Genomic DNA, 27,116 nt, shown 5'->3' on the forward strand with positions numbered 1-27,116 from the left:
TAGTTATAGAATATGGCCCTTTGCGCCTAAATCTGTGCACTGGGATTTGTGCCATGTTTTCTTTGGTGTAAATGGATACGCGTAGTTTTAGGTGCTGGGATATCAAGTAAGTGTATTCTATATACCATGCCTAAATGTAGGTGCCGCTTATAGAATATGCTTAAGTGGAAATGTTTTCTGCATGGATTTGTTTAGGCGCCATATATAGAATCCCCCCTATATGCTGGAAACAAAGAATGGCTAACAAAGAAACTGCAAACAATGCAAAACACAGCTGCCCGACTGACATTCAAAGTTTCCAGATTTGAAAGAGCATCTCCACTATTGATCAAACTACATTGGCTCCCAATAAAAGCGAGGCCTACTTTTAAAATCTGTAGCTTTATATACAATTCTAGCCGTTAAGCCCGTTTTGTGTTTTGCAAAATGTAATAATTCTCACCTCCATCCATCCATGTGCAGCAAACCTCCTCTCTCCCCTGCCCTCCCCCCATGTCCAGCAACCCTCCTCTCTGCCCTGCTTTCACGCCATGTCCAGCAACCATGCCCTCTCCCCCTGCCCTCCCCCCATGTCCAGCTACCCTGCTCGCTGCCGCTCCCTCCCCCCTCCAGCGCGGGCCCCCTGCACTGACCTGACAGCACCTCTCACCTCCGTGTGAAAGCGCTGCAGGCAGCAGCAGATCGCTCTGCTGCTGCCTGCAGCGCTTCCACACAGAGGTGAGAGGTGCTGTCAGGTCAGTACAGGGGGGCTCGAGCGGCGGTGGCGGGGATGGGAGGGAGGGTAGAGGTTGGTGCCTGCGATGTTCATTTCCAGGCTCCAGCGGCAGCGTCTGACAGTCAGACTCCGTTTCCCTCTCTGTTCCGCCCTCTGACGTGATCACGTCTTGACACGAGGGCGGGACAGAGAGGGAAGTCTCTACTGCGATTTGCAGGTGAGTCGGTCACTTGCCATTTATATGTTTGATACTTTACAGAATGGCACCTGACTACATGGAAAACATGTTAGACCTTCTGACTCATAATGCATTAAAAAAACATTAATGCACAACCTGCCCAAAAAAAGGCTCCATAAAGTGCCAGGTTAAATCTGGTATAGCTCGCTGAAAGGCCCTCATTAAAATGCACTAAGTCCAGATAGTATCACATTTTTGAAAAAGGGCCTCTATCTTTTTTGAAAGTGTAAACAAACAAGTAGATAATGCTAAGGAAGATCTCAGTACTGGAGGCTAGTAAGTCATGTATTAAATATTGATGAAAATGGTGGGAGGGAAAAATATTTTAGGTCTGATTCACAGACTGTTCCGGGACCTAATACTTTGGGTAATGGTGGTAGGGCTGCCGGGTTATAGTGATTTATGAATGGGTATAAGGATATTTTTGATTGTAAATGTTTAGTGGATCGAATGTATGGATTATTCATATTTTACATTTTGATTATCATTTTTTAAAGGTACGTTCAAAAGAAATTCAAACTAGAAAAAGGATGTGTAGCAGAAAAAATACATAAGATACATCTTTAAGTACAAAAACATAAATCAGATCATGAAAAGACAGAAATAACCAAGGAAAATATACAAAAGAAAATGCCTGTCCCCATCCAATATACATCAAAGCATGTCATTAGCTCTAAGAGATTATATTCATAACTAGGAACCCGTAACTAAGGACTTTCACCTTCTCAGAAGCCACAGAGGTTTCAGTTTTTTCACTAATAAACATTTGAAACTGAGACCTTTCAAAGAAAGCATATTTGTAACTACAAAGACTTTTACAAGGAAATCTTACATTGCAAGAGCCATCACCTCCTGGCCTATGGCTGGGAATTTCTTTCTCCTGTCTTGTGTGGTCTTACAAAAGTCAGGATAAACCCATATCTGTTGTCCCAGAAAGGAACCCTCTCCTCATATCAGGACACATCTTGTAGTTGCTGATCCAAAATCTCCCTTTCCACAGCTTTGATACTACTGCAGATGCTAATGGGACAAAAGTAAAAAAAAAAAAAAAAAAAAGCTGAAATCAAAGGCTGCTTCCTTGAAGAAGGTGTGGAGGCAGCTCCTCAGCTTCCCTTTATGCCTCGGAGCTATCGTAATTGTGAAAAAGATAACGGGGCTCTTTTACTAAACTGGGTTAAGCAGCTAGTATGAGTTTTACCCTGGTGTAGATGATAGTGCAGTCCCACACTGATGTCTATTGCATGTTAAAACCTGAGCTGCTGCTTAATGTGGGTAGATACAGGGACTGGTCATGGCTTGTGGGGGTGTGTGTGTCAGAGGAGAGGCCACATGGGTAGGGACTGCCCCAGGATCCAAAATGGCGGCCATAAGATTTTCTTCTTATAGGGAAAGGTGTCCCCTTAGTGGTATTATTGTGAGACTATCACTAGAGGTCATAGTGGCCATTTTCAATCACAGCACACTCCTGGTGGGAGCAGAGGGGTACAACTCCAGCCCAGACACACTGAACTATCAAAGAAGAACCCTAGGTAGGTTTGGGGGGGGGGGGATTAGGGTTGGGAGTTGCAGTTAGGGTACAAATATGAGAGGGTTTACCTTGGGGAGCAGGATTTGTATCTTCAGAGGGCAGGGTTTGCAACTTCAGGGATATTGGATGTCAAGGAGGGACATCTTTACAGGAATTGAATGTCAGTGGAGATTATGTATTATTATTTATTAGGATTTATTTACCACCTTTTTGAAAGAATTCACTCAAGGCAGTGTACAGTAAGAATAAATCAAGCATAAGCAATAGACAATTACAGCAGTAGAAATATTCAAATAGCAATTCAAAATTTGGCTTAGTATTGGAGGGTAGAGGCACCACTGCAACAGTGCTGAGATGTCTATTTTTGAGTGGACTTGCACCATCTTACCTGCACGATATGATTTTTGAAAGAACTCAAATATAAAATTTACTATACCATACTATTAAAGTCTGTCATTGTAGGGAACGCGAGAGAAAACAAAGCCAATTTTTACTATTAAACCTTTGTATGCTACAGCTGGATGATTTGTTTTGGATGATTTTGCAAATTTGTTCAATATGATTTTATGACCCATCACAGTTTATTGCATTCCTGAGCAACAAGGAGATTATTACCGCAGTGAAGTCTTCATTGCCGCATTATTTTAGGGGCCCTTTCACAAACAGCGTAGGCATCTATACGCATCCAACATGTGTCAGATTGGCACCAGCGCCCGGCTACTGTGTGCCCCAGGCAGTAATCCATTTTTGGTGCATATCCAAAACACGCGGTAGAAAATATTTTCTATGTTCTCCTGTGGGGCCCTTACCCAGCAGTAATTGACAGTTGGCACATGCTGCAGGCTTACCGCCCAGTTAGTGCATAAGACCTCATCGCTAAGACAATGGGTAGAGTTAAGGTCTCAGGCCAAAAATAGATGCGCGATGGTTTTCACTTTGCCGCACATCCGTTTTCCAGCACATTTTTAAAAAAATCCCCTCTTTTTCCAGGCACACTCAGGAAATGGACCAGCATGCATTCAAAACACGTGCCTACACCAGCGCAGGCCACTTTGGGTGTGCCTTTGTAAAAAGGCCCCTTAGATAGGTTTTGATCTTTGTTATTGATGCTGCCAGTTTAGCAGGTTCTACCTGCTTTCCTGTTCAATTGTTTCATTTACTGTTTCTTAGTATTTGGTATTTCTCCACATAATATAAGTGTGGTAGACTGATTTGAAGCAGGGTCTAGTTAAATTTCCTATTTGACTCATGGTGCTTATTTTTGAAGAGTATGGGCATTCCAAAATGGCAAACAAATTTTAATAGCCTTTGTTTGAAGTAATTTAACATGCCCCAAACATGACCCCTTGCTATTTGGATGAACTCAGTGGAAAATGCCCCAGTTCTGTTTTTTCTAAAATTTGTGATTTACAAGTTTTGGTAGATTTTTTTTTTTGGCCACTTTAAGATGTCTATCTGCTTCAAAAAATGTGCTCCAAAGGCTTTAAATGGAGGAAGTAAATTTGGGTAACTTTCATATTTGAAAGTTTTGTGTAGTGCAGGATCAATAGAATGGGATTATGCAATTTTTTTTTCACAATTTTGATGTTTTTCACGTTCTTCAGCTTAAAATGTGATTTCTGGGGTCATTACTTTTTTTTATTGATAAACATTTCTCATTTAGACATAATTAGTTCATACCTGATGCTGAAATTTGGCAGGATTATGCAGTTGATATCCCTCTATCTTTTGGTATAAATTAGTCACATATCCCACTTTTCATATCTTTTTATTCAGAGAGTCACCTTTATTTGAAGCACTCTATTTAGCATATAAACTATTGTGCAAGATCATAACTGTATTACTTGCAATCACAATACAAAAAAAAAGTATACAAAGAGTAGCCCACGCCCCTCCCCAGACTACTTTACAATCCCTGGTGGTCTAATTCAGGGTAGGAACAATGCCCCAGTTGTGGCAGCCATTTTGAGAGTGGAACTGGAATGGATATGAGTAATTGGGAATCACTCTTGACCCAACTACACTTCTAGACCATCAAGAATAATAAATTAGGCCCGGGGGTCTGGGAGGGAGGTATCTGGGGGTTCCAGGAGGAGGAGCAATTCTTGTTTGAGGGTAAGGGGAGGGAGGGAGACAAAGAGGGGTATTTTTGACAGGGATATCCAAGTTGCAATTTGGACGTCCTTGCAAAACGGCAAAATCCAGAGGCGGGGAAACCCGTATTTTTGAAACAAGATGGACGTCCATCTTTTGTTTCAAAAATACCATCAGGGACGTCCAAATCCTTAAATTTGGACATCCTTCGATTTGGTTGTCTCTAGACATGGACGTTTATGACTTTCGAAACCAAAGACATCCATGGGAGTGGAGGAGTGGCCTAGTGGTTAGGGTGGTGGACTTTGGTCCTGGGGAACTGAGGAACTGAGTTCGATTCCTGGCACAGGCAGCTCCTTGTGACTCTGGGCAAGTTACTTAACCCTCCATTTCTCCATGTAAGCCGCATTGAGCCTGCCATGAGTGGGAAAGTGCGGGGTACAAATGTAACAAAAAAAATGGCCAGATGTACATTTGTAGTGCACTGGTCCCTCTGACATGCCAGGACACCAACCGGGCACCCTAGGGGGCACTGCAGTGGACTTCATAAATTGCTCCCAAAGGAACATAGCTCCCTTATTTTGTGTGCTTGAGCTCCACAAAACCCACTACCCACAACTGTACACCACTACCATAGCCCTTACAGGTGAAGGGGGGCACCTATATATGAGTACGGTGGGTTTGTGGTGGGTTTTGGAGAGCTCGCTGTTTGCTCCACAACAGGTAGGGGGGGTATGGGCCTGGGTCCGCCTGCCTGAAGTGCACTGCAGTACCCACTAAAACTGCTCAGGGACCTGCATGTGCTGTCATGGACCTGAGCATGACATCTGAAGCGGCACAAACATATTTGTGAAAAGATGTTTTTTGGAGGGTGGAGGGGTTAGTGACCATTGGGGGAGTAATAGGAGAGGGGATCCCGCGAATTCTCTCCGGTGGTCATCTGGTCAGTTCTGGCACCTTTTGTGCCTTAGTCGTAAGAAAAACAGGTCCGGAGTGAAACATCGTCAAGTGTTCATCAGGGACGAGCCGTGTTTTTTTCTATTATGGATCAAAGATGTCCAAGTGGTTAGGCACCGCCCAGTCCCACCGTCGCAACGGTCTCAACAACGCACCCTCCCTTGACTTGGCTGTCTTGAGACGGAGTGCAGTTGAGACGTCCTAAGATCGGATCGGGTTTTCGATTATACCGATTATGGACGTCCCTGGGAGAAGGACGTCCATCTTCCGATTTATGTCGAAAGATGAATGTCCTTCTCTTTCAAAAATGAGCCCAAAAGTGCACAAAGCAGAAATTTTCTATTTCCACTGAAAACATGGCCAAAAATAAAATAACATTTGAGCCAAAACCAAAATTAGGCAGAAAAAGGATTTGGGGGCCGGATTTGGTGCCGAAACCAAAAATGAAATTCGGTTGGCCTCCAATAAAAGGCAACAACTAACTCCAGTGATTGGGAACTGGGACAGACTTTTACAGTCTGTGACCTGAGAATAGCAGAGAAAGATCAAGAACAAGTGTGTGTTTTTTGTGTCGCAATCATATCACATGCTATAAGTATATCTAAGAGGGATAGTGGGAGACACCTTAAGGTTGATAGCGAGTAAAATATTCAATTTGCAACATTGTTTGGTTGCTGGTTTCATCAAGTATTGACAATGCATGTGACTGCTGCATCACAGTTATAAACCACTCTTACATGATGTTTTTATCTGCCATCATACACTATCAGGGGCATTTTCGAAAGAGAAGGGCGCCAACAACAAATCGGGAGATGGGCCGTCCTTTTGGGTGCCCTCAACTGCAGTCCGTGCGTGTGGATGACCAAAATGCAAGGGGGGCGTGCTTAAGAGATGGGTGTCCTCGGCCTATAATGGAAAAAAGAAGGGCATCCCTGACGACATTGGTCGACTTTACTTGGTCCCATTTTTTTTCACGACCAGCCGTGAAAAGGTGCCCAAACTGACCAGATGACCACCGGAGGGAATTCAGGGATGACCCTCACCCTTACTCCCCCAGTGGTCACTAACCCCCTCCACCTTAAAAAAAAATTAAAAATTTTATTTGGCCAGCCTCTATGCCAGCCTCAAATGTCAGACCCAGCTCCATGACAGCAGTATGCAGGTCCCTGGAACAGATTTAGTGGGCGAGTGCACTTCAGACAGGCGGACCCAGCCCCACCCCCCCCTACTTGTTACGTTTGTGGAGGAAACAGCGAGCCCTCAAAAACCCACCTGAAACCCACTGTACCCACATGTAGGTGCCCCCCTTCACCCCTTAGGGCTATGGTAGTGGTGTACAGTTGTGGGGAGTGGGTTTGGGGGGGGGTTGGGGGGCTCAGCACTGAAGGTAAGGGAGCTATGCACCTGAGAACAATTTGTGAAGTCCACTGCAGTGCCCCCTAGGGTGCCTGGTTGGTGTCCTGGCATGTGAGGGGGACCAGTGCACTATGAATGCTGGCTTCTCCCTCGACCAAATGCCTTGGATTTGGTAGTTTTTGAGATGGGCGTCCTCGGTTTCCATTATGGCCGAAACCGAGGACGACCATCTCTAAGGTCGACCATCTCAACATTTAGGTTGACCATCTCTAAGGTTGACCTAAATGTTGAGATTTGGGCGTCCCTGACCGTATTATCGAAATGAAAGATGGACGCCCATCTTGTTTTGATAATATGGGTTTCCCCGCCCCTTCACCGGGACGTCCTTAGAGATGGGCACCCATAGAGATTGTCGTCCCCGTTCGATTATGCCCCTCCACATTACTATAATGTGAACAATCCAAATGCAACTCCTTGAAAGGTCAAGAACCAAATTTTAAACTGCATTCTATAGTGTATTATTTTATAGATATGATAGAGGTCTAAAATTATAAGTGGAGTGGAAATGGTAGACATGAGCGTCTGTTTACTGTTTCCAAAATAGTAGGACTAGGGGGCATTCAATGAAGCTACAAAGTAGTAAATTTAAAACGAAATCATTTTTCTTCATCAACATCTAATTAAACTCTGGAAATTCATTGCTAGAGACTGTGGTAAAGGCAGCTTGCTTAGCGGGGTTTAAAAAAGGTTTGGACGGCTTCCGAAAGAAAAGGTCCATAGACCAGGGGTTCTCCAAACCTGGTCCTGGAGGCAACCCCAGCCAGTTCAGGTTTCAGGATAGTCCACCAATGAATATTGATGAGAAGATTTGCATGCAGTGGAGGCAGGTGCATGAAGATCTCTCTCATGAATATTCATTGTGGGTATCCTGAAAACCTACTGGCTGTGGTGCCTCCAGGATCAGGTTTGGGAACCACTGCCATAGACTGTTATTAAAATGGACTTGGGGAAAATCCACTGCTTATTTCTGGGAAAAGCATCATAAATGTTTTGTACTTTTTTGGGATCTTGCCAGGTAATTGTGACCTGGATTGGCTACTGTTGGAAACAGGATGCTGGGCTTGATGGACCTTTGGTCTGTCCCAGTATGGCAATATTTATGTACTTATTTACTTATATTGGCAGCCAGTAAACTGCCACCAATATCAGTCACATGGAATTTTCTTTTGTTTTCCCAAATCAACTTAGGGGGAAGTCATCAACATGGGCTGCCATTAAGATGGATTATTTTACCACTAACTCATGGTATTTTAAAACAGGTTCTACTTTACGCAATGAGACCTAATGGCTAATAAAGTAAGGTTAACATTAAAATAACACACCTTATCTCCCCCCCCCCCCCCCTCTTAGGTGCAGAATTCCACAGTAACTGCAATTTCTGCAAATGCCTTTGGGGATGACCACAAAACAGACTATTACCATCATCAATTCTTGTGGTCATAAAGCATAAATTAGGTTGACCAAATCATCTGGCTCAAGAAAACCCAAAAACCTGCCATCAACATCAAAGGAAAAAAGAAAAAACTGAATATGTCTATGGGCGGGAAACCTGAGAGCCTAGTGTCAGATCCTCATCAAAAAGAAACAACCAGAGTATTTATCAGTGGCAACTATTTCATGCTCCCTGGAATGCCCTTCTCTTTGTTTTCATTAGGGTGTTGTAGCTTCCTACAAAATATATTTTGTTTTAAAAAAGGACTGATATCCATTGGTTTGACAGTCACTTAAAGATATGCAGGTAAGACATCCATACATCTTCATGCAGATTTTTTTTCATGTTTCCTTAGAACTCCTCTCTGCAATTCCACCATGAATGAAGGACTTAAGTACGTAAGTACATAAGTATTGCCATACTGGGAAAGACCAAAGGTCCATCAAGCCCAGCATCCTGTTTCCAACAGTGGCCAATCCAGGTCACAAATACCTGGCAAGATCCGAAAAAAGTACAACACATTTTATACTGCTTATCCCAGCAATAGTGGATTTTCCCCAAGTCCATTTAGTAATGGTATGTAGATTTTTCCTTTAGGAAGTCGTCCAATCCTTTTTTAAACTCCGCTAAGCTAACTGCCTTTACAACATTCTCTGGCATGCCCCCTAGTCCTAGTATTTTTGGAAAGCGTAAAAAGACGCTTCACATCTACCCGTTCAACTCCACTCATTATTTTATAGACCTCTATCATATCTCCCCTCAGCTGCCTTTTCTCCAAGCTGAAGAGCCCTAGCCAGTTTAGCCTTTCCTCAAAGGAAAGTCGTCCCATCCCCTTTATCATTTTTGTCGCCCTTCTCTGCACCTTTTCTAATTCCACTATATCTTTTTTGAGATGTGGCGACCAAAATTGAACACAATATTCAAGGTGCAGTCGCACCGTGGAGTGATACAAAGGAATTATAACATTCTCTTTTTTGTTTTCCATTCCTTTCCTAATAATACCTATCATTCTATTTGCTTTCTTAGCCATATCAGCACACTGAGCAGAAGGTTTCAACGTATTATCAATGACAACACCTAGATCCCTTTCTTGGTCTGTGACTCCTAACATGGAACCTTGCATGACGTAGCTATAATTCGGGGTTCCTCTTTCCCATAATGCATCACTTTGCACTTGCTTGCATTAAACGTCATCTGCCATTTAGATGCCCAGTCTCCCAGTCTCGTAAGGTCCTCTTGTAATTTTTCAACAATCCTCCCGCAATTTAACGACTTTGAATAACTTTGTGTCAATCAGCAAATTAATTACCACACTAGTTACTCCCATCTCTAGGTCATTTATAAATATGTTAAAAAGGCGCGGATCCCAGCACAGAACCCTGGGAACCCCAACTAACTACCCTTCTCCATTGAGAATACTGACCATTTAACCCTACTCTCTGTTTTCTATCTTTTATCCAGTTTTTAATCCACAATAGAACACTACCTCCTATCCCATGACTCTCCAATTTCCTCTGGAGTCTGTCATGAGGTACTTTGTCAAACGCCTTCTGAAAATCCAGATACACAATATCAACCGGCTCACCTTTATCTACATGTTTGTTCACCCCTTCAAAGAAATATAATAGACTGGTGAGGCAAGATTTCCCTTTCACTAAATCCATGGTTTTTTTTTTTTTTTTTTTTTACATTTGTACCCCACTCTTTCCCACTCATGGCAGGCTCCATGCAGCTTACATATTGCATACAGGTACTTATTTGTTCCTGGGGCAATGGAGGGTTAAGTGACTTGCCCAGAGTCACAAGGAGCTGCCTGTGTCTGAAGTGGGAATTGAACTCAGTTCCTCAGGACCAAAGTCCACCACCTTAACCACTAGGCCATTTCTCCACTCATTAAGCCTTGCTTTTGAATATGCTCTGTAATTTTGTTCTTAATAATAGTCTCTACCATTTTGCCCGGCACTGATGTCAGACTCACCGGTCTATAATTTCCTGGATCTCCTCTGGAACCTTTTTAAAAATTTGGCGTTACATTGGCCACCCTCCAATCTTCCGGTACCACGCTTGATTTTAAGGATAAATTACATATGACTAACAATAGCTCCGTGAGCTCATTTTTCATTTCTATCAGTACTCTGGGATGAATACCATCCGGTACAGGAGATCTGCTACTCTTCAGTTTGTAGAACTGCTCCATTACATCCTACAAGTTTACAGAGAATTCATTAAGTTTCTCCGACTCGTCAGCTTCGAATACCATTTCTGGCACCGGTATCCCACCCAAATCTTCCTAATCTCTCTGCTACGGCTTTGTCTTTCCTGATCAACCCGTTTACTCCTCGGTCATCTATTGGTCCAACCAATTATTTTGCCGGCTTTCTGCTTTTAATATAACTAAAAAAAATTTTACTATGTGTTTTTGCCTCCAACGCAATCTTTTTTTCGAAGTCCCTCTTAGCCTTCCTTATCAGTGCTTTGCATTTGACTTGCCATTCCTTATGCTGTTTCTTATTATTTTCAGTCAGTTCCCTCTTCCATTCCCTGAAGTTTATTAATCATTTTAAAGTTTCCAGAATGTTCCCTATCACTTGCCTTCTACCATAATCATTCTCTAATCACCCTAACTTATTTCCCCCTCTTATGTCTCCTTGCAAAATCTTCATATCCTTTAGGAATGGGCAGCCAGAAAATATTAATTTCATGTCATTTCCTGTATTGTTTATGAGAATTTTTGTACTATTCGGTTTTTCTTGGCCTTTTTGTTGTTACAGGAGAAATGTCATTAAGGGGCCCTTTTACCAAACTGTTGTAAAAAGTGGCCTTAGCACATGCTTAGATGGGTCATTCTTGTGTGCTAAGGCCATTTTTCCTACATGGGTAAAATGGCCAAATTTCTTTTTTTTTATTTTCTATTAATGGCCATATGTTAATTTTCCCATTAATGTGTGAAATCCTACTGCCACCTATTTTGTAGATAGTAAGGGCTCATGTGCCGACCACATGCTAATCGGTTAGGGGTCCTTGTACTAAAGGATTGGCATGCAGAAACAGGTTTGCCATGCGCCAATCGAGAACTACCGCCGAGCTACTGCAGGAGCCTAGCAGTAGTTCCCACCTCCAGCATTCACCATTTCCAGTGTTACAAAAATATTTTCTACTTTTGTAATGCTAGTGCTAGTAAAAAGACCCCTAAGTGAATCCTCTTCAAAAATAGTGCACAAGTTTTGCAAAGAGGGAGAAAGGGAAATGGGACTTGATACACTGCCATTCTGTGGTTTTTCAACTACACTCAAAGTGGTTTACGTACATACTGTATAGTTACTTATTTGTACCTGGGGCAATGGAGGGTTAAGTAGCTTGCCCAGAGTCACAAGGAGCTGCGGTAGGAATTGAACCCAATTCCCCAGGATCAAAGTTTGCTATGCTAACCACTAGGCTACTCCTCTGCACTCCTGTCTGTAAAGAACACACACTATTATCAGCAAACAAACAAAAAAAAAACCCTTAAAAAGTCAAAATGTTTCTGCTCATCTACTATAATAAAACTCACCCTCAACGTTCTGAAGACAACGTTCTGAAGTCACTCAGTCAGTCACTGAAGGGTTCATGGATTCATGGTGGTGAAGCCTCAACACTGACCATGTCTCTCTGCCCCGCCCTCGCATGACGGACCAATCAGAAAAAACACCCTCAACATTCTGAAACACAAAGGACCATCACAACACCGTTCCCAGGCAACACTAGGCAACATAAGACGGACCAATCAGAGGAAACTACATGACAATAAGGGCGGAGCATTCCCCAGCAGAATGGCTCATTATCTGTGCAGCACGGAGAGCACAGAACCACCGCTGGAACGAGAGAAGAATATTCCTGCTGTGGGTATGTGCAAAAATTTACATTTACATTTCACATTTACATTTCACCAACAGAAAGACCCCCCTCCACAAACCTCCTTGACAGACAAAACCACACACACACAATACAACAGAAACACACCCTCAAAGCCACACACCAATCCAACCCACTTTGCCAGCACAGCACAGCACATCCCCCAACCCCCAAGCAAAAAACAAAACAAAACAAAAAACGACACACATCAACAACCTGCACACACACCGCACCCTCACACACACACACACACACACACACACACACACAAAATAACTCTGTGACACATACACACACACAAAACAAAAACCACATGCTAGCGCCCGTTTCATTGGTTTCGGAAACGGGCCTTTTATACTAGTTTTCTACTAATTCTACTGTTTTCATTTCTTAATGACTCACAATGACATGGGATATGATGCTGACATTTGTTATGTCATTGCAAATATTGCCCCTGGTTGGAGCAGTAATGAGCTAAGTAGCTGTGGTTCATTTGAATATTTTGAATATGTTGGAGAAGTTTAGTATTAATAAATATTAGAAACGCACAAACGAACATTGAGGGAGGAGGTTGGCAGAGGACCAGTGATTACAATCTGTGACTACACGATTATAATCTTAATTGATTAAAAAAAGTGTCACTGGTCTGAGGTCCTCTCCCCCTCTGCTATCCATTCACAATCTATTTGTAATACCCACTGTTTTTTGTTGCTGTTTGTTATAATCCAGCGGAGTGATCCCCCTTTTTGTTTTTGTTACTTTGATTGCAAATGACAGCCCATTCCTAATATTCTTGTACATATTTCAAATTCTGCTTTCTAATTTTTGAATATTTCCATGATTTCAATTTTTCCTGGTATTTCTAGATCTTCACAGGAGATGGCTCTATCTAAGGGTGCAACTTTTCAAATATGTGCTTAAGTTTATGACCCAGTTCAACTGGAACAGTTTTGGATAATAGAGTAGCTCAGATTTCCTCTATTTTATTCCTGTTTCTGTCTCAAGTTCTTAAGTCACTGGGCTAAATAGCTTTGTAACTCTCTGTTTAAATGGAATACCTTAGGGTTATTTTCCAGCTGATTGTTTTAGGCATAGGTTTATTTTATTTTTATTTTCAGTTTGATTATAAACACTTTTCCTATATGAGTTTCCCCCCTTTGCTATTTTGGTCTTACAGGCCCTGATGTTCAGCAGGTGATGGCCAGTGTTTTTTTTTTTAAATGCTGACTGTCACTAGCTGAATTAGCCCCCAATATTCAGTGCCAGGTCATTTCAGGGCACCGACACTGAATATTATAACTTATAATCTATTGAGAATTTACTATACCACTCAACTGGCAAGCAGAGTAAAGCGGTGTACAGGCTAAACATTGAGGAAGAAGGGTGATGGAGTTATGCAGGCCCTATCTGAATATCGGCCAGGACCCGCATACTTTTTTTAAAACTTTGAGCTCCTAAAAGCTCTTCCGGGGCCCCTGACAAGGCCCCCTCCCTCCTCCCTCCAGCCTGCAGACAGCAAGAAAGCTAAACACCTCCACCTGGAACATCCCATGCCTCAACCCCCCAGCCATTCAGGTTGGCCTCCCCCCAGGTCCAGTGGTGGTCATTGGGGGCAAGAGTGCAGCTTGCTCGCTCCTGCTCCTTGCAGCACCTTTCCAAAATGCCTTCTGCCCACTTAAATCACTAAGTTTTTGATATCTGTATATCTAAACGTCTTTGATGCTAATTTATTTGATTTTCACAGACTGATATGAATGCATATATTTAAGCAAGTGTATCTAGTAAATATACTTAAAAATCCTAACCTTAGGGATCAATATTCAACCTGAAGCAGTAAGCCGCCTCCAGCCGCAGGCTGAACTTACCCTGAATATTCAATGATAGTCTAACACTCACCCCCGGGGTTCCTGTTGCACTCGGTGTATCTCCCAGAACTGGATGATTGCAGTCGGGCCAAGAACCACACTGTGGAACACCGGGAGTGACGTAGAGACATTATCCACGTCTCCCACCCTCAAAGAATGGGAGAGGAAAAATAAACTAATTTTTGAATTCTTTCCCAAATTTTATCTAGTAAAGAGATGCAACACTCTAGATTTTCTTTAAATACTATAACAAATTTTATTGTATTAGATTTACTTGTAAAACCTTTTCATTTGTCTTATATGCAAATAAACAACATTAAACTTTTCTTATAACAGATACCAAATTTGTTTAACAATCAACTCAAAGAGTAACTCTGTAATTCATTCTTTTTCAGATACTCCTTCCTCAACCCGAAAATAAATCAGATAAGTATTGTTCTTTCTGTTTTCAATTTTTCATAAAACAATCTTGTAAAGGCTTTTTCTCTCGTTTATTAATCTATCACAAGAATTTGATTCTTTGTGTCTATTTTGTTTTTCAGGTTTCCTTTTCCAACAACGTTCACCTCCCAGGATCAGGTAAGTATATAGTTCTTTCCTTTTTTTCCCTGACCCCCTTGTCTTTCCCTTATTTAGAATACCCCTTCACACACAGTCACTTATCTACAGAAAGATCTTTTTTTCCCCGGAATGTGATGTCTTTCTTGCGGTGGGGCCCTTGTTGTTTTCAGCGAGCTGCCAATCACTCCTCTGTAGATCTTCACCCTAAACCTACTCTTAAATAAACTAAAGGTAGGCAAAACCCTAGCTACCTGAATTCAAGGAACAATTTTCTTTTCTGGGGAGAATTTTAAATAAAAACTGTGGCCCAAGTAAACTATTAAAATAAAGTAATCAAATGTTTTCCCTATCTTCCACGCCTATGCTATTTTATTTATTTTCTTCCCTACTTTACTCAGAGTGGCTAGCCAGCACTCCTTTACTGCGTCAAGTCACAACATACCACTATCAGCACTAAATGATAAAATTCCAACTCACCCCTTAGCCTTACATGTACACCAATCACACAGCTCTTCTTCCCCTAAATTAAGATTTTATTTCCCAAAATCACCCCCTTTCTGTTCCCACGCTCTTCACTATTCATACATACAAATCTCTAACCCTGCTTCCCTTTACCACCCCATCACCAATATAATGGAACCCCAAACACCATTAAATTTTAAATCAACCACCTCTCAATCATACATTCACTTACACCTTCACCCCAGTCAGACACTGTCACCCAAAAACCCCTCTTTATACCAACTTCCTTCGTTTAGCCCTCTTTTCATGCTCACACTCTCCACAACACATCCAGTCACTCCAGCTGCCTAACCAACTCTACCAACTGTCTCCTAGCCCCGTTACCTAGGATACCTGACTTTGGCTTGGGTTCTAAACCCCATCTGACCAATCAAATGTCCCTTTTAGCATTCTGCTGACCAGAGGAATTCTAGCCAGCGCTGCTTCATCTCCATTTTATTTTTCCTTTTCCATTGAAATCAATGGAAAAAATCAAAAATTTTACATAAATCACCAAACATTTCACCCAAATCACCCCAAAAATTAACACTAAAACAATTTCCCACCTGCCTACTTAACCCTATTTTTAAATTTTGAAATACCCCTATTTAAAGCCCATCTACAAATATTCTTCCAAAAGCCCCCCCAAAAATTCTAAAATTAATTAAAAACTACATAAAAAATTCAAACTCTTTCCCCGCTACCAGCCATGTCGAAATTTAAAATTTAACCCCTAATTAACCCCTTAAAATCAGCCCCTTCCCAAAACACCCCTCAAAAATATTAAAATTCAAAAACTAAATCACCCGAAAAATCACAAAAAAATCCCCAACCCCAAAACTGAAAACAGAATTTAAATTCAATAAAATCCTGATTTTTTAAAAATAAAAAACGCTATTTCTTCAATTTAAAAATAAATAAATTAAAATTTTAGGTCAAAAGACCCCTTACCTGAAAGTAGAATTTTCCCACTCTCGAAGACCCCCATCTGTTCCGGTCCCGATGCTCTCCACGCGAAATCGGAGTTAAAATTAAAAAACTTCCGAGCCCGGGCCCAAAATTTAGGCCCCGGCTTTGGCCTAAATGGGAAACGCACGATCCCGATTCGTGCATGTAGCGTGCCCCCTACGGGAACGCACCCGCACGTGTCTTTTCCTCTCCCGACGCTCCTCTTCACTTCGGCGCCTAGTGCCAAAGCCAAAAGCGGCCCCAACCGGCCCCGAAACGGGGCGAAGAAACCCGGCTTCGTCCCCGGCTTCGTCCTTCCACACCCGGGGATGTGCCCAACCATCGGCGCCCCTTTTTTTTTTTTTTAAAAACAAAACGTGACGTTAGCCCCTGGGCCCTCGACCCTGCCAAAAACAGGCCCGAAAATACCGGGTAAAACCCGGTCAGCCACTACTCGTTCGGGAATGTGCTCAACCATCCCCGAACGCTGGCGAACCACGGCCCCTCCACCAAATCGGGGCGACAGCCTCCAGGAGCCCCCGGACCCCAGGTAAGAGAAGAAAAAAAAACATTTTTTTTTATCCTTATATTACAATAGGACATGAGTAGCTTCTGGCATTGAATATCCAGGTATGACCACTGAACCAATATATCCAGGCACCGGCTGATATTCAGACCGATACCCGGTTTACTTACTGCATAAGTTAGGACAACTGTTTTGCTATCCTAACTTTATGTAGTTACTTAGCTGGTAAATGGAAGGCCAGTTAGCAGTGGGTATTAGGCGAGTTCCCACCCAGACAGTTCCCACTGGATAGTTCCTACCCAGCAATTCCCCCTGAGACAATTCCCAAGTAGAACAATTTCCCCCGGAACAATTGCCACTTGGGGGACAATTCAGGGGGACAATTCCCACCAAGAACCTTTCCCCCTGGTCATTTCCCACCCTCCATAAGGATGTTAGATTGAGAGGTATCTGGCCAGTTTCCATGCCACTCAGCTGTCATTCCTGTATGTAGAGGAAGTACACAACAAACGGCATCTGGAACAAGGAGGTTAGAGCAGCATAATATAATAGCAGAACAACTTTTCATAGGCAGATTAATAATTTGTTATACATCATAATTAGTGTGTCATTTTGAGGTGCTGAATTAGGTTGGGGGGGGGGGGGGGAAATTCTCCCACACATGAACTGCAGTTTGTATTTATCTATTTATTTAGGGGCCTTTTTACTAAGCCACGTAAGTGCCTGCGTGCACACAATGCGCATCAATTTGGAACTACCGCCTGGCTACCGTGTGGCCAAAGCAGTAATTTCATTTTTTTACATGCATTCACTACGCGCACTGGAAAATACAAATGTAACAAAAAAAAAATTGGCACCGATTAGGATTTGCACATGCATTGGGTTGTGTGTTATTCTATAGTGCTGGGCGTCTATCATAGGCGCCCGGTATAAGAGGCTTGGAGAGGCTAAGCCTCCCCTGCTGTGCTCTGAGGGGTTTAAATTGTTGATTTACCTCCATCCTCACAGCAGGAGCTGCAGTGAAAGCCCTCTAGCCTTGTGAATCAGTTGTAGAAATTGGTTTATGGTTTGTTTACCTTACTGCTGGGAGAGGGGGGGGGGGGGGGGGGGGTTGGCTGGAAGTGTCCTGGGTTGCCAGGGAGATATTTAAGGAGGATGACTTCCTGACCTGCACTGAGGACAGATAGCAGCAGAATCAGATACTGGACCAGCATGATCAGAAAAAGTCACCAGACAACAAAGGTAGAAAAGATCATTTTATTTTCATTATAGTGTTTGGAATATGTCCACTTTGAGAATCAGGTGCTCAACATTAAAAGTTTGTATTTATTTACTTATTTATGGCATTTTATTCCACATTAATTAGGGTGTTTTGTGGCTCTACATGAGAATTGTGATGATATGATCCCTTGTTTCATATTGTTGATAGTCTGCATTTTCCATATGGGTGGTATAATGGTGTATTAGGTTCTGCCCAGTGTAATATTTATGGTACAGTAAGGTTCTGAGTGTGTTTTTGCACAAAGTTGTGCATAGTGTTTTGCAGTTGAGCAATTGTGCTTAGAATATGCTTTGAGCAACCACTTTATTCTTTGACATATGATACATATCTAATATCTAAATTTAATAAAAGGTATTAATTGTGACTTTTATTTTTATTTATTTATTTTTTCTGTGTGTTATCAGACAATTATGGATTTAAGCTCTACCCCTGGCCCCACCCCTAACCCCGCCCCCTTTAGCCTCCCCAAACAGTTGGGCCACCGACCGCCTATGGCGCCTATATCTCATAGCACAGAACCCAAAAGGGGTGTGGCCATGGAAGGGGCATGGACTGCTCAGGGGCATTCCAAAAAATTGTGCACAGTGTTATAGAATAATGGGTCAGTGCACCCAACTTGGATTTACACCAGGTTTCTGCAGGCATAAGTCTGTGTCCAGACCTAGGCACAAGAATCAGCGTTAAGTGCTATTGTATTAAAAGTGTGCACCCTTTATAGAATAGTGCTTAGAGCTGATCTTTTCCAGTGCCCATTCTTGACAACCATTTATATATATAACACCCCCTATGGGTTGGATACTATATAGTGCACTTAGAAATTCATGCGGAAATCCAGGCATATTCTACAACAAGTGTAACTTAATTGGCTTCACAAGCCAATCAGCATATTTAACTTTGGGTTAAATATTTAGATTTGGGTATGGCAAGATGGCCGCCAGGTAGGAAGCTCCACGACGAGCTCCGTGGGTTCCTAGGAATAGGACTCATCCGCGCCATCTTGTCCGTTTGATCCAAGAGAAGGAGGAAGGAGCTGCCATCGGTGGAGCCATCGGAGGTGATCTGCGACGGCGTCGTTGGTCTCCGGCGCGGGTGGACGGTTCGGGTCGACTGTGGCTGCCTGTCGCCTGCCTGCCGTGTGGCTGCAGCCTGCCCCCACTGTCGCCCGGCTGCTCAGGGCTCCCGCGGTCTCTCTGCCTCGGCCTGCGCAGTCCGGGGGAGCCCGGTGTGCTCGGGCTCCCTGCGCAGAGGGGTCGGGCAGCCCGTAGTTTGCCGCACTGGTTGACCGTGGTCCTGTGCACTGCCGCACTCCCCGGCCGGAACGGCCTGGGCGCGTATTGCAGTTGCGGACCACGGGACCGAGACGCCTACAGTGTCTTCGCAGCGCCGACAGGAGAGTCCACCAGCCCTGGCCTGTTCCAGCCCGCCGATCCAGCGTCTGCAGTGGCTTCGGGCGATCCAGCGTCCTGTGCGTCGGGCCGACCGGGACAGGGACAGAGACCGTGGGAGACAGAGTCCATCGGCCCCACCCTGTCCCAGTCTGTAGGCCCAGCTCTTCCCTGCCTGCCTGCTCTGATCCATCTGCCTGCCTGCTCTGATCAATCTGCTCCATCTGCCTGCCTGCCTGCCTGCTCTGATCCATCTGCTCCATCTGCCTGCTCCAGCTCGCTCCACTCTGCTGACCCAGCTTTTCCCTGCCTGTTCTGATCCATCTACCTGTTCCAGCCCATCTGCTGGATCCGGACCATCTGCTCAGCTTGCTTCAGGACACCTGACCCAGTTTCTCCCTACTATTCCATCCAGTCCGCACGATCCAGCTTCTTCCTGCTTGTTCCAGTCCGCCTGCTCCAGCCTCCCTGCTTATTACAGCCATCTGCTCCAGCTTGGTCCAGCCCGCCTGATCCAGCTCGTCCAGCTTGTTCCACCCCATCTGATCCAGCTTCTCCCTGCTCGTTCCAGTCCATCTGCACCAGCCTGTTCCAGTCCGTTGGATTCAGCTTCTTCCTGCTTGTTCCAGCCACCTGCTCCAGCTGTTCCAGCCTGCCTAATCCAGCTTGCTCCAGTCTGCTTGATCCAGCTTCTCCCTGCTCGTTCCAGCTTCTCCAGCTGTTCCAGCCCGCCTGATCCAGCTCCTCCCTGTTCGCCCCAGTCCATCTGCTCCAGCCTCCGTCGGATCCAGCTCTTCCTGCTTGTTCCAGCCACCTGCTCCTGCCATTCCAGCCCACCTAATCCAGCTTGCTCCAGTCAGCCTGATCCAGCTCTCCAGCCATCTGCTCCTGCTGTTCCAGCCTGCCTAATTCTGCTTGCTCCAGTCAGCCTGATCCAGCTTCTCCAGCTTCCCCTTGCTCGTTCCAGTCCATCTGCACCAGCTTACTCCAGCCCGCTTGATCCAGCTTCCAGTCCATCTGCACCAGCTTGCTCCACCCCACCTGATCCAGCTTCTCCTGCTCATTCCAGTCCATCTGCACCAGCTTGTTCCAGCCCGCCTGATCAGCTTCTCCCTGCCTGCTGCCTGCTCCAGCTGTTCCAGCCCGTTTGATCCAACTTGTCCCAGCCCGCCTGATCCAGCTTGTTCCAGCTTGTCCAACTTGCCTGCTCACTCACTCCCTACCTCTCTCACTACCTATGGCCCCCATTCACATTCTATTCCTCGCCCTATCCCTCCCCAATCTCTTCCCCCTCCCTCTGCTGTCTACCATACAAACTCACTACCCATCCCCCCGTCCTGCTCACTACTGCAATACCCTACCTACCCCTATCCCCCACCACCTCACCATCCCTACTGTCCTCCTCCTCCTCCTTCCTAGCTCTCAACCTCCAACACCTCCTTCCTGCCATGAACCCTTCCCCATTCCTCCTCAGCGCATCCCGCCTTTGGCGCCTTCGTCGCCCTACCTCCCCCACTCTTCTCCGCTCTCTCTTGCTCCTTCTCCTGCTATCCGCGGGAGACATCAATCCCAACCCAGGTCCACCACACATGTCCTCGTCCTCGTCTCATCTATGCAAACGTTCCCGCGATATCTCCAATCTCATCTCCATTCCCCTCCTCCCCTCTTCCTCCCTCCCCTTCTCGTGTGCCCTGTGGAATGCCCACTCAATCTGCAACAAACTTACCTTCACCCATGATCTCTTCATCTCCCATTTTCTCCATCTGCTCGCCCTAACCGAAACCTGGCTCACCCCCGACGACTCTACCTCAGTCGCAGCCCTTTGCCACGGAGGCTACCTTTTCTCCCATTCGCCCCGTACAGCTAGCCGCGGTGGCGGCGTTGGCCTACTACTTTCGCTCTCCTGCAGTTTTCAACCCCTCCTCCTACCACTGTCTCACTGCTTCTCATCCTTTGAAGTCCATTCCATCCGTCTATTCTACCCTCTGCCACTCCGAGTTGCAGTCATCTACCGCCCCCCTGATAAGTCCCTCCCTTCCTTCCTTACTGACTTCGATGCCTGGCTCTCCGTTTTTCTTGAGCCCTCATCCCCATCCCTCATTCTTGGTGACTTCAACATACACACTGATAACCCATCTGACTCATACGCTTCTCAATTCCTCACCCTAACCTTCTCCTTCAACCTCCAACTGAGCTCCACCACCCCTACTCACAAATATGGTCACTGTCTTGATCTCGTCCTCTCTTCTACCTGCTCGCCCTCTAATCTCTGCGTCTCTGCTCTTCCCATTTCTGACCATCACCTGATCACATTCACACTTCATCACCCTCCCCCTCAGTCCCGCCCAACACTAACCACTACCTCCAGGAATCTCCAGGCTGTTGACCTCCCCACCTTATCTGCTAGTATCTCTGATCTCCTCCCGTCCATCACGTCCTCCGAGTCTGTCGACAAGGCTGTTTCCAATTACAATGCCACTCTCTCCTCCGCCCTAGACACCCTTGCACCGTCTGTTTCCCGTCCCACAAGGTGCACTAATCCCCAGCCCTGGCTTAACCCTTGCACCCGATACCTTCGCTCCTGCTCCCGATCGGCTGAACGCCTATGGAGGAAATCTCGCACCCATACTGACTTAATTCACTACAAATTCATGCTATCCTCCTTCCAGTCCTCCCTATTCCTCGCCAAACAGGACTACTACACTCATTTGACTACTCGTCGTCTCTTCGCCACCCTCAACTCCCTCCTCAAAGTGCCCTCCGCTCCCACCCCCCCTCACTCTCTCCTCAATCACTGGCTGACTACTTCTGCGACAAGATCCAGAAGATCAACCTCGAATTCACCACTAAACCTTCTCCTACTCTTCATCCTATCACCCACTCCCTCAACCAATCAACCCAGGCCTCCTTCTCCTCTTTTCCTGATATCACCGAAGAGGAAACCGCCCATCTTCTCTCCTCCTCGAAATGCACCACCTGTTCCTCAGACCCCATCCCCACCAACTTACTTATCACCTCAACCTCTCTTTCTCCACCGCAACTGTCCCTGACACCTCACACCTCTCCTCAAAAAACCTTCACTTGACCCTACCTGTCCCTCCAACTACCGCCCCATCTCCCTCCTACCCTTCCTCTCCAAAATACTTGAACGCGCCGTTCACAGCAGTTCCATTGATTTTCTCGCCTCTCATGCCATCCTCAATCGCCTTCAGTCTGGCTTTCGCCCACTTCACTCGCCAAATCCAAAGGTCATTACTCCATCCTCATTCTCCTCGACCTATCCGCCGCTTTTGACACTGTCAATCACAACTTACTTCTTGACACACTGTCCTCTTTTGGGTTCCAGGGCTCTGTCCTCTCCTGGTTCTCCTCTTATCTCTCCCATCGTACCTTCAGAGTACACTCTCATGGTTCTTCATCCACCCCTATCCCGCTCTCTGTTGGAGTCCCTCAGGGTTCTGTCCTTGGACCCCTTCTTTTCTCTATCTACACCTCTTCCCTGGGCTCCCTGATCTCGTTTCATGGCTTCCAGTATCATCTTTATGCTGACGACACCCAGCTTTATCTCTCCACACCTGACATCACTGCGGAAACCCAGGCCAAAGTATCGGCCTGCTTATCCGACATTGCTGCCTGGATGTTCAACCGCCACCTGAAACTGAACATGGCCAAGACCGAACTTCTTGTCTTCCCACCCAAACCCACTTCTCCTCTACCTTCACTCTCTATCTCGGTTGATAACACCCTCATCGTCCCCATCTCATCTGCCCGCAACCTCGGTGTCATCTTCGACTCCTCCCTCTCCTTCTCTGCGCATATTCAGCAGATAGTCAAGACCTGTCGCTTCTTCCTCTATAACATTAGCAAAATCCGCCCTTTCCTCTCTGAGCACACTACCCGAACTCTCATCCACTCTCTCGTTACCTCTCGCCTTGACTACTGCAACCTACTCCTCACTGGTCTCCCACTTAGCCACCTATCCCCCCTTCAGTCCGTTCAGAACTCTGCTACACGTCTTATCTTCTGCCTGAACCGATACACACATATCACCCCTCTCCTCAAGTCATTTCATTGGCTTCCAATCAGGTACCGCATTCAATTCAAGCTTCTGCTACTAACCTACAAATGTACTCGATCTGCAGCCCCTCCTTACCTCTCAACCCTCATCTCCCCTTACGTTCCTACCCGCAACCTCTGCTCTCAAGACAAATCCCTCCTTTCAGTACCCTTCTCCGCCACCGCCAACTCCAGGCTCCACCCTTTCTGCCTCGCCTCACCCCACGCGTGGAACAAACTCCCCGAGCCCATACGCCAGGACCCCTCCCTGCCCATCTTCAAATCTCTGCTTAAAGCCCACCTCTTCAATGTCGCCTTCGGCACCTAACCTCTACACCTCTACCCAGGAAATCTAGACTGCCCCAACTTGACATTTCGTTCTTTAGATTGTAAGCTCCTTTGAGCAGGGACCGTCCTTCTTTGTTTATTTTGTACAGCGCTGCGTAACCCTAGTAGCGCTCTAGAAATGTTAAGTAGTAGTAGTAGTAGTAGTAGTTCACTTAATAAGCAACGACAAGCACTTATTGGCAATAATTAGAATTTGTGTGCACAAATCGCTAAGCGTATTCTATAATGAACTACGCCTAGATTCTAAAGTACACAGTTCAAAAGGGGCAGGGAAATGGGTGAAGAAATGGGCATTTCATGGGCGTTACAAAATTTATGTATGTAGTTACAGAATAAGACCTAGTGCGCGTAAATCTATGCACCAAGTTTTTGTTGGTGTAAATGGATGCATGTAGTTTTAGGCACTGGAACATCAATTAAGCGCCTAAATCTATGCACCGCTTATAGAATATACTTAGGCAGTTTACAGTATGGATTTTTAAGGCACCATATATAGAATTTAGCCCTATATGCCTACTTACAAAATCCTTCCATTTTCTCCCAAAACTCTGTTTCCATAATGGACTAAATTGTATATATGACGCCTGGAAAATCCATGCGGAAAACATTTCCGTCTAAGTGTATCCTATAAAGTTTCTTCATGCGGTTTATAGAATATGCTTACGCCCATCCACAAAACTATACATAGAGAAACATTTTTGAAAGAAACATCCAAGTTGTGATTTGGACGTCTTTGTAAAACATCCAAATCCGGGGAACGGGGAAAACCGTATTTTAGAAAAAAGATGGATGCCATCTTTCATTTCGAAAATACCGTCAAAGATGTCTAAATCCAAGGACGTCCTTAAATTTGGACGTCCCTAGATTTGAATGTCTTTGACTTTTGGCGATTTTCAAAACCAAAGATGTCCAAGTCAAAAATGTCCAAATGCAAGCCATTTGGACTTAGGAGGAGCCAGCATTTCTAGTGCACCGGTCCCCAACATGCCAGGACACCAACCGGGCACCCTAGGGGGCACTGCAGTGGACTTCATAAAATGCTCCCAGGAACATAGCTCCCTTACCTTGTGTGCTGAGTCCCCCAATACCCCCCAAAGCCCACTACCCACAACTGTACACCACTACCATAGCCCTTATGGGTGAAGGGGGCACCTATATGTGGGTACAGTGGGTTTATGGTGGGTTTTGGAGAGCTCGCGGTTTCCTCCACAAATATAACAGGTGGGGGGGGGGGTGTTGGCCTGGGTCTGCCTGTCTCAAGTGTACTGCAGTACCCACTAAAACTGCTCCAGGGACCTTCATGCGCTGTCATGGACCTGAGTATGACATCTGAGGCTCGCGTAGAGGCTGGCACAAAATATTTTTCAAGATGTTTTTTGAGGGTGGGAGGGGGTTAGTGACCACTGGGAGGTCATCCCTGATTCCCTCTGGTGGTCATCTGGTCATTTCAGGCACTTTTTTGTGCCTTGTTCATAAAAAAACAGTCCAAGTGTTCGTCATGGACGTCCTTGCTTTTTTCAATTATAGGTCAAAGACGTCCAAGTGTTAGGCACGCCCAAGTCCTGCTTTCGCTACATCTCTGACACGCCCCCTTGATATTTGGTTGTCCTTGCGACAGACTGCAGTTGGAGACGTCCAAAATCGGGTTTTGATTATACTGATTTGGACATCTCTGGGAGATGGACGTCCATGTTCCGATTTATGTCGAAAGATGGACGTCCTTCTCTTTCGAAAATGAGCCTGATAGTCACAAGGAATTACACAAAGTAAAACCCTGTGTATATAATCGCATCTACGTTAGGTGCAGAGCAGGAATATTCTATAGCTGTGCGTATAAATTAGCATCCAATTAACAGTGATGATTGCCTTGTAAACCAATTAGGTTATACACATTGTTATGAAATAGGCTTAGATTCCCATATGGAACTAGGCACGCTATACAGAATCTAGAGAGAATAAGCCTACATGCTATCATATCATAGTGTGTATTTTTATGCCAGTCAATATTATAAGAGGGTATTTACCTGCATTGGTGTGCAAATGCCTTTATACATTTTCCACCTTATGTAAAAGTTTACATTTCAGGTCTTCACTGCTTAATTGGCTGCAGTTATCTGCATAAGTGTTTCAAATATAGCTCTTACACATATAATTGCAGGAAGTAGCAAAAATCTGTACTTCTACATATAATTGCCAGCATATATATATATATATATATATATATATATATAGAGAGAGAGAGAGAGAGAGAGAGAGAGAGAGATGTATATATGTGTTGAAGCCATTTGTTGAGCAAATATATCGCTATCAGCATTCTCCATCATGCTAATGCTCCTTGCATGCATACAGTAAGAACCATATTCTATAAATAGTGACTTAAAAATCGATGCCGAAAAACCATGCGCTTAGTGCAATTCTAGAAAATACTCCTAAAGTTAGTATAGTTTATAGAATATGCTCGCGCATTGTTCTTGCAACTAAAATTTAGTCGCAGCTAATTAGGCCACCTAAAACCAGGCCTCAATACCTGTACCTAACATAGGGGCAGATCGGGTGTATTCTATAATAGTGCGGATAGTTTTTTGAAATGCCCACGATCTGGCCATTCCATGTTCATGGCCATGCCCCCTTTTTGGCTGCACGCATTAGAATTTACATGCACCATGTTGTAGAATGCGCCTAGAATGTTGTGTGCATAAATTCTAATTAAAGTCAATTGGTGCAGCTAATTGGTTGTTAAGTACCAATTAGCACTGATTGGCTTGTAAATCAAGTTGTGCGTGCAATTCGGCCATGCAGCCAAATTAGCATGCAGAACTTAAGGCACCCATTATAGCATTTGGGGGTAATTGTATAAATCTGAGCTGCTGTTATTGTTTCCTTTTAGATTAAAAAAATACATTTCAGAAAACTGTACACTACATGACTTATGGAATGTTAAGGTTCATATGCCATGTTACACACTGTCAGGCTTTTTGTAATCTTGCAGAATTAGGAAAAAAACATAAAGCATGCCAAATAACTCTTTGCAAACCCAAAAGTACTACTTTCATTGTCTTTTAATAACTTATTGTGGAACAAATTACTTCTAGCGTATATGCAGATATATAAAACTATTCCTGTATTCATTTTCAGTACGAACAATGTCTCTTTTTTTTTTGCAGGATGCATTAGACTACTTCTTCTGTATCTTTTTAACTAAAAAAAAAAAAAAAAAGCACATTTCCAGCTTTTGACTGAAACATACTTTTTTTTTTCTTGGTGAACCACAAAGAATGAAGATGGGTATGATTTTTTAGCTGGGGTGAAATAGGTTGTCTGTCAGTTGGAGTTAGGCGACAGCCTGTCTGCAGGCCGTAAGATGATATGCGGA

Source organism: Microcaecilia unicolor, chromosome 9 (assembly GCF_901765095.1).
Source record: "Microcaecilia unicolor chromosome 9, aMicUni1.1, whole genome shotgun sequence".
Classification (NCBI taxonomy): Eukaryota; Metazoa; Chordata; class Amphibia; order Gymnophiona; family Siphonopidae; genus Microcaecilia; species Microcaecilia unicolor.